This window comes from Diabrotica virgifera, chromosome 2 (genome assembly GCF_917563875.1).
Source record: "Diabrotica virgifera virgifera chromosome 2, PGI_DIABVI_V3a".
Lineage (NCBI taxonomy): Eukaryota > Metazoa > Arthropoda > Insecta > Coleoptera > Chrysomelidae > Diabrotica > Diabrotica virgifera.
In genome coordinates this window covers 30,180,043-30,192,077 of record NC_065444.1, presented here as the reverse complement: position 1 = coordinate 30,192,077, position 12,035 = coordinate 30,180,043, and the positions used below count along the sequence as shown (strand labels likewise).

The window sequence follows — 12,035 nt, the reverse complement described above, 5'->3', positions numbered from 1 at the left end:
GCAGAAAAAAATCATATAGAATTTCATTAGTAATTGAATGACCTCAGCAGTTAAAAAGTATTTTTTTTTGCAAAAATGACCCCTTTTTAATTATTTAAACAATGATCCCCTTGTATGATTTGGATACTTTCTTGAAAATATCTTTTGTATCCACCTAAACTTTGATATAAAATTAGTTTCAACCTGTACGAATTTACATTGTGATTTACATGTAGTGGAATTTTATTTTACTAGACTAATTGTACAGTAATCACTGACGTAGAATGACGCAAAATGCAATGATATAAATCTCAAGCTCGTAAAGGTGGTACTCTTTTATTACACCGGTACCAAGAATTTTATCTTTAATTCATCATATAAAAATACTCAATCGTTCTTTGTCCTAACAGAGGAATACTAAAAAACTAACTTTATCGCTGCCAGTTCTTATACGATTCTACAAAATAAATGTAACTTTTCAGTTTTATTTTCGATTATTGTCTCTGATATGTAATATTTTGACACTGAATTTCTTCTCCATTCTCTTCTTCTTCTCTCCATTGAAATCCAAATAACAAGTGGTGACGTTCCTCAAGAATAAACTTATATGGAATAAACCACAGTTCATTGTAATAAAAATTACACACGTTTTTCACGTTTTTTATTATTTATAATCCTCCTGCATTAAAAAAAATTTAAGGGTGCTCACCACTTTGTGTAGCTCCCACTGTATCTGTGTCACTTTTTCTGTCTCTCAAACATATTGTTTATTGTAATATTGATAACAGGTTACAATAAAGAAAGGAAATTAATAACTTAAAATATATAGATACTTCTATTTGTTTTCCTAAATCTTCCGAGGTTTCTAGTGACTAGGAAATGAAAAGTCGATATAAAGTTTAAAGTAAATTATTTGGGAATAAATCTGGATTTCAAAAACATCTTTCTAGTTTTCAACCAGATCTTAAAGCATATAATTTCAAAATTAGAAAATCACATGATTATAAAAGCTAGGGATAAAAATTCAAATATAAGAACCTTTTTGGGAAAAATCACGAATGAAAAACTGAAAAACAAAAAAACCAGATCATAAAGCATATAATTGCAAAATTCGAAAATCACATGATTATACAAGCTAGGGATAAAAATTCAAATATAAGAAACTTTTTCGGAAAAATCAAGAATGAAAAATTGAAAAACAAACAAAAAGTACCTATTTTTAAAAATGAACAATGATCAAACTTACCCCAAGTAAAAGTTAGAATAACAACGAAAAATGAAATATTTTACCATGGAAGACCATTTAAATATTTTCAAATTCAAAACTACTTTCTATTGTCTACCATAAAGTGGGGGAGGCTTTGTTGCCAAATGTCAACAGTTACTCTAATATCAAATAATTTAAAGTAGAATGACAGAATGTATACGAGGATTGACACAAAGTAATTGTGAATTGAACTATAGTATAGTTACAAAATTGTATGCACCAAATTCTCAGATATGATAATTAAGTTTTAACGATTATGTCATTCATAGGAGATTCTGACCAATAGAAAGCTACATAAATCTGAATTAAATTGATAATTTTTGATAATTGCCCGTCGTTAAGTATATTACGTCAGATGCCCTTCGTTGCTACGAAAAAATACATTCAGTGACATTAATGACAATTAATGTTTTAAAAATTATAAAAGTGATGACTTTCAATCGTCAAGTATTTATAAAATCTTTGTGTTTAATTGTACTAATTTGTACTTACATAAATAAATTACAATAAAATTTTGGTTTTGAACAGTTTTATTCATGAAATAATCGCAACAAATTGCACTCGAACTCTAAAATTAATATAGAATTTTTGCCCTCGTGACACTTTGACATAATTTCACTCGCCTTCGGCTCGTGAAATTAAAACTGTCAAAGTGTCACTCGGGAAAAATCCAATAATAGTACGTTCTTTAACGGTAAAATATTTCAAAACCTTTAAATTTTAAAGAACCGCTTGGATTGACATGAAATTTGGCATACACATAGCTAACAAGTCAAAGAAAAAAAGTGATATTGTGCCGATATGTGCTTTTGTCCCGGGGGTGGATTTCACCCCCCTCTTGGGGGCGAAAAAATATTCGTCCAAAGTAAGTCCGGAAATGGAAAAACTGACTAATTTTAAGGAACTTTTGTACTATAGATTTTTTTCACTAAGTCAATAATTTCGGATTATTTGCCAGTGAATATGTTCATTTTTTCAACAAAATAACCACGCTTTTAGACGGTTTTTCGCAAATAACTCAAATAATAAGTATTTTGTCGAAAAAACATTTGTAGCAAAAATATACCCTGTAAAAATTTTAAAAAATGGTGTAAATATCACGTCTCTGTACCTAGTAGAAGCATAGTTATAGCTAATTAAAAATTGGTTCATATTCGTCAAATTCCAAATGGAATACTTTAACGTGAAATAACCAAAAATGAAGCACATTTCGGGGAAAACTCATTACAACTTAATTAAAGTGTTTAAAAAAGCTTCATTTTTGTTTTATAAAAAAAATCTAGCATCAAAAGTAAACAAGTTACGCTCAAAATAAAGTTAGTCCCTTTTTTTTGGTAAAAAAGTCGGGAAAATCACCCCCTAATTAGTATCTCAAATGAACTTAATCGTTACGACTTCACAAGTTTCTTGACTCGTGTATGTATCGTTTATAGGATCTGTAAGTTTCATCGGTTCAAAGTCCTTATTTTTGAAAGGGCTGTAGTTAAAAGGAGTTGAACGAATCACTGATCACGAATGTATGCAAATTTAGAAATACCAAATCTTAATCAATTTTTGTCTAACAGAAAAACAAAAAAATACATGATATTCGGAAAAGCAATGCTGACTTTTTTTGTTTTTCGAGATTTTTGGTATCTCTAACAATTTTTAAGTTATTTTGAAAAAAGCATATTTTTCAAAATTAAAATTTTTAAAAATTTTACCAAATTTTTTTAAAAATAAGCACTTTGAATCGATGAAACTTACAGATCATATAAACACAACATAAGTAAAATAATTTGTGGAGCGGTAACGATTAATTTCATTTAAGTTGCTAATTAGGGGGTGGTCTTCCCGATTTTTTTTGCCAAAACAAAAGGAACCAACTTTATTTTGAGCGTAACTTGCTTAAATTTAAAGCTAGAAACTTTTTATAAAAACAAAAATAAAACACTTTAAAAAAGTTATAATGGGTTTTCCCCAAAAATTGCTTAGTTTTTTGGATATTTCACTTTGAAATATTCTATTTGAAATTTGGTGAATATGAATCTATTTTTCATTGGCTATAACTCTGGTTCTACGAGGTCCAGAGACCTATCGCGTACACCATGTTTTTTACTTTTATACATGCTATACTTTTGCTAAGAACGTTTTTTCGAAAACATACTTACTTTTTGAGTTATTTGCGAAAAACCGTCTAAAAATGTAGTTATTTTGTTGAAGAATGAACATATTCACTCGCAAATAACTCGAAAAGTGTTGACTTGGCGGAAAAGCTCTATAGAACAAAAGTTACTTAAAATTAGTCAGTTTATCCAGTTCCGGACTTATTTTGGACATATATTTTTTCACCCGCAAGAGGGGGTGAAAGTCACCCCCAGGGGAAAAGCACACATCGGCACAATATTACTTTTTTTCTTTGGCATGTAAGCTATGCGTATGCCAAATTTCATGTCAATCCAAGCGGTTCTTTAAAATCTAGAGCAAAAACCGTGAAAGAATGGACTATAATTTTAGAGCTCTTGTGCAATTACTACTGACAATTTATGAACTTTAATATTAATAATTCACATACAGCTAACTAGTATAAAAAAAAAATAGGAGATAATGGAAGCCACAAGTTAGAGTACGTGAGTTACGTACATGCGGAAAGAACATTTTAATGTAAGTATGTAATGTCTGTTGTCTGCTTAACAGTTTTTTTAATAAATCAAGTGTATGTTGAACAAAAAGAAAATAAGGTAAATTACCTTGTTCAGAAAAGAGAGGTAAAGTACAGTTTGAATAATATTTACCTATACAATATTTTTCTGGGACTGTTTTTACTATAAAATTAAAATAAACATAATAATAATAAATATTTATGTTCATAATGGGTAAGTTATCGTACATAAAGAATGTACCTACTAGCATCAATTACAAAACCAATCTTATGGGGAAAATATAATTAGAATGAATGGTCATCTAGTTCCAAGGAAAATATACGTAAATGATACATGTTTGAAGATTTTTGATCTTTGAACAGTTTAGTTTTTGTTTACCAACACGACATACTTCATGGAAGCGAAGTCTAACTTTAACAAACCTATAGTTGACAAAAGTAATTAGCGTTTTTTAATAACAATACTGAGAACATTTTGTGTCAATATAGGTATTAAAAATTATGACCACGTGTTTACACTTTTTTCTCGTAATGATTATTAATAGGTCACAACATCCAACATTGGAGAACATTCAGACTACTAACTTTTACGAAATATATTCCTGAACCATCCATATGTTATGAGATACTTTTTAATATGGTAAAGGTAGAAAAAATTTTCAAATTACTTAAATATGCAGCTTTGATAAAAAATTGTGGATGAAAGAAGTTCTACAAAGATACATAAAAGATGTTAATATGTATGTACATATTTTGAACTTGTCCCAAAAGTTTTTTCCAGGATTTTGGAACCCTGTACCAACTTATTCAGATCTATTGGATGAGCACCATATGATTTTGGAGTCACTTGGTAGTTTCCAAAAAGTGTTTGCTGACTTCAATCTTTGGCCTTACATGCATGCAAGATATGATTGACTATTTCAGGTTTTGTGCTAGAGATTCTTCAGCTTATCCTCCAGAGATCACCTCAATGCGATGACGTAGATACAGTAGCGTAATCAAAATGAGGGATATTTTCTCGAGCTTTGAAGAAGCTGCATTAAAAATAGGTCAGAAAATAAATGAATACAAAATAAAATACATGGTCGTTTTAAAAAATAACAACGGTGAATAAGGCAAAATATTACCATAAACGCATAACTTCGAAGTGATTGAAGAGTTTCAATATCTAGGAGCCACATTCACCAATGAAAACAAAATAGAACGAGAAGTAGAAACACAAATAATGGCGGGAAGCAGATATTTCTTTGCAATGCAACATCTTGAGATCAAAACTTCTCTCACAAGATGTAAAAATCCAGGTATACGAATCCATAATACGAACAGTCACGTATGGTAGTTAACAAAAAAGAAGGACATAAATTGCTAGTGAGGAAACATAAAATACTTCTAGTAATATATGGCCCTTGCAGAGATTTTCAGTATCTCTATCTATCAGAGATCTCTAAAAGTTGCATAGTCTGCAGTTTGTAACATATCAGTGAAACTGTGAAGAAATTATTTTGAACTTTACTGTCCCTGAAGTCAAAAGAAAAATGCAGTTTTAAAATACAATTATTATATTTATAGTCCAGAGAAATAAGGATTTTCTCAGGACACTCAAAGATCCAGGTAGCTGACTACTTTTTTAGTTATTGTAGACCTATAGGAAGAAAGCCTACCTGTTTCCTGCCTAGAGTCGCGCCCGTTTTTAATTATTAACAATTTAGTGCAAAAATCGCGATTTTTTCGATTTTTTTCACCCCATTTAAAAGCCGAACAGTTGACATAAAACTACAAAATTTAATTTTTAAGAACATTGAAAAACCTTCAAAATGCCGATATTTGAACGAGAAAAAGTTAATTTGTTGCTACGCAAACTGCAAAATAAGTGAAAATCGTTATTTGTTAATAACTTTTACTAAAACTAAATGTTTCACCCAAAGTTGGGTATTGAGGTACTTAACAAACCCTAAAAATTTGAGACCGATCCATTAATTAGTTTAAAAGTTATTCTATTTGTTTTTCCCGGCGACCTTTATTTTGCAATAGCATAAGACAGAATTTAATGAACAGTGGGCAATTCTGAGTAAGTCAAATGAAAGTAGAAGACTGATAGTATCAAAATGTATTAAAAAAAGATAAAAAAAATTAATTAATATAATCAAAAATCCTAATGCCAAATTTTTGAAATTTTGTAATTTATAAACATTTAGAATAACTTTAAAAATATAATCCGTAGGAACAATCTTTTTATATATTCGAAAAGCTAGTAGGTCTGGACCCGCGTATAAAAAAAAGTTGATTAATAGCAAGCTGAAAATTTGTTAATAGCTTAAGGGTGTCTAGTCGGACAAACTTTGATATATGGGAACACTGGAACAGGGGTAGTTTTAATTGTGGAACAGGTTAAAAATTTGGAACGGTCATATCACGAAAACGTCACATGTATTTTGTCCGACAGAACTTCCAATTGATTTGTTACCCTTTCATTAAACTCTCATGCAAAAATCAGACAGCTATTTATCACCAAATGGGCATTTTAATGAGTGGAACACGTAGAACATGTCAAATGACAGGAATTATGACAGGTGATAAATAGCAGTCTGATTTTTGCATGAGTTTAATGAAAGGGTAACAAATCAATTGGAAGTTCTGTCGGACAAAATACATGTGACGTTTTCGTGGTCTGACCGTTCCAAATTTTTAACCTGTTCCACAATTAAAACTACCCCTGTTCCAGTGTTCCCATATATCAAAGTTTGTCCGACTAGACACCCTTAAGCTATTAACAAATTTTCAGCTTGCTATTAATCAACTTTTTTTTATACGCGGGTCCAGACCTACTAGCTTTTCGAATATATAAAAAGATTGTTCCTACGGATTATATTTTTAAAGTTATTCTAAATGTTTATAAATTACAAAATTTCAAAAATTTGGCATTAGGATTTTTGATTATATTAATTAATATGTAAAAATCCAGGTATACGAATCCATAATACGAACAGTCACGTATGGTAGTTAACAAAAAAGAAGGACATAAATTGCTAGTGAGGAAACATAAAATACTTCTAGTAATATATGGCCTTGCAGAGATTTTCAGTATCTCTATCTATCAGAGATCTCTAAAAGTTGCATAGTCTGCAGTTTGTAACATATCAGTGAAACTGTGAAGAAATTATTTTGAACTTTACTGTCCCTGAAGTCAAAAGAAAAATGCAGTTTTAAAATACAATTATTATATTTATAGTCCAAGGAAATAAGGACACTCAAAGATCCAGGTAGCTGACTACTTTTTTAGTTATTGTAGACCTATAGGAAGAAAGCCTACCTGTTTCCTGCCTAGAGTCGCGCCCGTTTTTAATTATTAACAATTTAGTGCAAAAATGAAGTCAAAAGAAAAATGCAGTTTTAAAATACAGTTATTATATTTATAGTCCAGAGAAATAAGGATTTTCTCAGGACACTCAAAGATCCAGGTAGCTGACTACTTTTTTAGTTATTGTAGACCTATAGGAAGAAAGCCTACCTGTTTCCTGCCTAGAGTTCGCGCCCGTTTTTAATTATTAATAGTTTAAGAGCTAGTGAACCCTCCGACTAACGGTCGTCCTGTAAGGCTAAAAATTTTTCTAGTGATAATTCATAGCACACCAAGGCTAAAAACCATGACCTGGCAGGCCTCAGCGGTGCACGTGTATCTACCAGGTGAATCGAAAAGTGCAAATTTAGGGGGTAAAATAAACTTTCCTGTAAGGTTTAAATTTAAGTATGTGTTTGAGTAAGTCATTTAGAAGAAATGTGTACAATGGACAGGCGATTCTGAAGAGCATAAGATCTTGCCGGGCGAGGGGAAAGATTATGGGTTTTTCCTAAAATTATTCTTTTTGCATCGAACAAATTTTTTTTAGGTTTTTTGAATCATTTCAAACAGAAAACGTCTTTTGTGATTTTTCTCTTAAGTTAATAGTTTTTGTTATATGAGCGATTGAAAATTTTGAAAATCGAGAAATCGGCCATTTTAACCCTAAATCGGACATTTATCTAAAAATCTGAGGATTTCTCTTGAAATTTGCCCATTCTCGAGATAATGAATTTAAGCAAACTCAAACGTCCTCACTTATACTACAGTGTCGCACCTGCTTGATTAGCAATTAAAAAAACAAAGGGGGTTTCGATATTTTTTTGCAAAAAACTCTTCGGGATTTCATCAATCAATGTTTAAAGAATATCTAGGTATCTTGGCAACATTGAAATTTTTAGATAAATGTCCGATTTAGGGTTAAAAATGACCGATTTCGCAATATTCAAAATTTTCAATCGCTTATATAACAAAAACTATGAATTTTAGAGAAAAATCACTAAAGACGTTTTCTGTTTGGAATGATTCAAAAAACCTAAAAAAAATTTGTTCGATGCAAAAAGAATAATTTTAGGAAAATCCCCTAATCTTTCCCCTCGCCTGGCAAGGTCTTATGCTCTTCAGAATCGCCTGTCATTGTACACATTTCTTCTGAATGACTTACTCAAACACATACTTAAATTTAAACCTTACAGGAGAAAGTTTATTTTATCCCCTAAATTTGCACTTTTCGATTCACCTGGTAGATACACGTGCACCACTGAGGCCTGCCAGGTCATGGTTTTTAGCCTTGGTGTGCTATGAATTATCACTAGAGAAATTTCTAGCCTTACAGGACGACCGTTAGGCGGAGGGTTCACTAGCTCTTAGACTATAACAATTTAGTGCAAAAATCGCGATTTTTTCGATTTTTTTCACCTCATTTAAAAGCTGAACAGTTGACATAAAACTACAAAATTTAATTTTTAAGAACATTGAAAAACCTTCAAAATTCCGATATTTGAAAGAGAAAAAGTTAATTTGTTGCTACGCAAACTGCAAAATAAGTGAAAATCGTTATTTGTTAATAACTTTTAGTAAAACTAAATGTTTCACCCAAAGTTGGGTATTGAGGTACTTAACAAACCCTAAAAATTTGAGACCGATCCATTAATTAGTTTAAAAGTTATTCTATTTGTTTATCCCAGCGACCTTTATTTTGCAATAGCATAAGACAGAATTTAATGAACAGTGGGCAATTCTAAGTAAGTCAAATGAAAGTAGAAGACTGATACTATCAAAATGTATTAAAAAAAGATAAAAAAATTAATTAATATAATCAAAAATAACTTTAAAAGTATAATCCGTAGGAACAATCTTTTTATATATTCGAAAAGCTAGTAGGTCTGGACCCGCGTATAAAAAAAAGTTGATTAATAGCAAGCTGAAAATTTGTTAATAGCTTAAGGGTGTCTAGTCGGACAAACTTTGATATATGGGAACACTGGAACAGGGGTAGTTTTAATTGTGGAACAGGTTAAAAATTTGGAACGGTCATACCACGAAAACGTCACATGTATTTTGTCCGACAGAACTTCCACTTGATTTGTTACCCTTTCATTAAACTCTCATGCAAAAATCAGACAGCTATTTATCACCAAATGGGCATTTTAATGAGTGGAACACGTAGAACATGTCAAATGACAGGAATTATGACAGGTGATAAATAGCAGTCTGATTTTTGCATGAGAGTTTAATGAAAGGGTAACAAATCAATTGGAAGTTCTGTCGGACAAAATACATGTAACGTTTTCGTGGTCTGACCGTTCCAAATTTTTAACCTGTTACACAATTAAAACTTCCCCTGTTTCAGTGTTCCCATATATCAAAGTTTGTCCGACTAGACACCCTTAAGCTATTAACAAATTTTCAGCTTGCTACTAATTAACTTTTTTTTCATACGCGGGATCCAGACCTATAGTATCTTAACACGAATTATCAAATAAAAAAATTTAGCCTGGGTTCATTTGGGACAAAGTTAACCATGTGTTTTTTTTTAATTCACAGCTAATTTGTTTATAATAATTTTATTGATGCCATTTTAAAGAATGTGATTTTGTATATTTTGTTAAAAAAATTGCACAAACCTTGCACAACATTGTACCTTCACAGCACCCCCTACGATTTTTCAAAAATGTATTTCAAACGGTTACTAGGTGGAACCTACGAATCCACCGAGTTAAAATATCGAAAAAGCGATTTCAAACTGCATTATCTCTTCGATAGTTAGGTATGTTACTTCTTAGTTCCAACCTTAATACTACTTTTATGTACAATTGATACAGTTTCGATTGACATAGTACAGTGCAAAACAGGCAAATCTTGCCTAGGCATGGTGCTGAGTCAGTCGATACTAATAATAATATAAGATCTAAATGTAAAATATTGTACACACATATTTTTGAATAAATTTGAATTTGAATTTGAAATTTGAAACTAATACAATTTTCTGTATCTCCGGATCGACTCAATGGATTTTGATATTTCTTTTTTTAATTTGTATGTAATTTACGTACATTACAAATATGCAATTTATTTATAAATTTATCAATTAATAATCATTCTAATTTGTTTAAACAATTCTTGAACAAATATTTTTTTACAAAAATCTATTTTTTTAATCATAGTATAATTAATGATCATATAAAAAGTTACAGTACACTTTACTAAATAAGTTATTTTTATTGGATAATTATTTATTGAAGATAATTTATTTATTAAAGTACACCTTGACTTTTTATATGAATAAAATGATAGTATGATTAAAAACATGGATTTTTGTGAAAAAATTATGTTTTCAAAAATTGTTTAAACAAATTAGACTGTTTATTAATTAATAAATATCAAATTGTAATGTACAGAAAAATTACATACCTACAAATTAAAAAAAAAAAAAGATCAAAATATATTCAGTAGATCCCGAGATATAGAAAATGCTAGTAGTTTTAAGTTGCCTTTTTTAGTTTTTGAACTCGTGCATTTGTCGGCTCCCAGCTAACCTTTCACTTACCACGACTAGTCACCAATTGAACTACATTCTACTAAAAATTCGTGTAAAATACCAAATTTTCGAATATGTAAAATGATTTTTTCTACTTACAATATTTTTAAAGCTATTCTAAATGTTGATAAACTAAAAAATTTAAAAAATTTGGCATTAAGATTTTTGACTGTATTAGATAATTTTTTTATCTTTTTTTAGTATATTTTGATAGCCTCACTTTTCTACTTTCATTTGACATACGCAGAATTGCCCTATCTTCATTGTTTTCTGTCTTATGTAATTGCAAAATAAAGGTCTCTGGGATAAACAAATAGAATAACTTTTAAACTAATTATTGGATCGGTCTCAAATTTTGAGGGTTTGTTAAGTACCGCAATACCCAGCGTTGGGTAAAACACTAAAATTCTAAATTAGTTTTAGTAAAAGTTATTAACAAATAACGATTTTCACTTATTTTTCAGTTTACGTAGCAACAAATTAACTTTTTAACTTTCAAAAATAGGCATTTCGAAGATTTTTCAAAGTTCTAAAAAATTAAATTTTGTAGTTTTATGTCAACTGTTTAGCTTTTGAATGGGGTAAAAAAAAATCGAAAAAATCGCGATTTTTGCACTAAATTGTTAATAATTAAAAAACTGACGCGAACTCTAGTCAGGAAACAGGTAGATTTTCTTCCTATAGGTCTACAATAACTAAAAAAGTAGTCAACTACTTGGATCTTTGAGTGTCTCGAACATGGTCTATTTCTAGCTTATTTCCCTGGAGTATTCTTTCGTTCAGTAGGTATACATAAAATGTCCGCAATCGGCAATTTAGACATTGAGAAAGTTGCTCGACTTATTGATAATATTGTTAGACATTAACGTTTTATTGTTTCCAATTAAATTTTAAATTAATTAGGTAATTAAATAAGTAAACATTTAGTCAAATCAGCATAAAAGCACAACTATGGACAAGGAATGTTATTTAACTTTAATGTAAATTTTCATTTTATTAGAAGGTAAAAGTTCCAGGCCAGAAAAGCATTTGTAAAAATAAAACAATGTTTCACCAACCGAGATCTTGTTCTAATTCTACTACATATATCCAATAATTAAATGTTATGTACCCAATATTTTACTACAAGCCTGGACGTTGACAATTAGCTCTTTACGACACCTGGAAAACTTTGAGATGTAGATATTCCGCTATATTTTAAAAAGTCCATGGACTGACCATGTTAGAAATGAAGAAGTTTTAAGACGTATAAATACAGATTGTGAACTTC

At 30.2% G+C, this 12,035-nt stretch overlaps 1 protein-coding gene across 2 annotated transcripts in view; it reads right to left on the bottom strand.

Moving 5' to 3' along the window:
* Nucleotides 1–12,035, bottom strand: part of LOC114335796 (putative fatty acyl-CoA reductase CG5065) — a 107,415-nt gene that overhangs the window by 38,974 nt on the left and 56,406 nt on the right. The window contains exon 1 of one of the 2 annotated variants that reach the window (XM_050642512.1): nucleotides 1,226–1,244. The exons of the other annotated variant lie outside the window; for it this stretch is intronic. The gene's annotated coding sequence lies outside the window, so the exon portion shown is untranslated. Of the gene's footprint in view, nucleotides 1–1,225; nucleotides 1,245–12,035 lie in introns of those variants that run through there. 2 annotated transcript variants of the gene reach the window in all.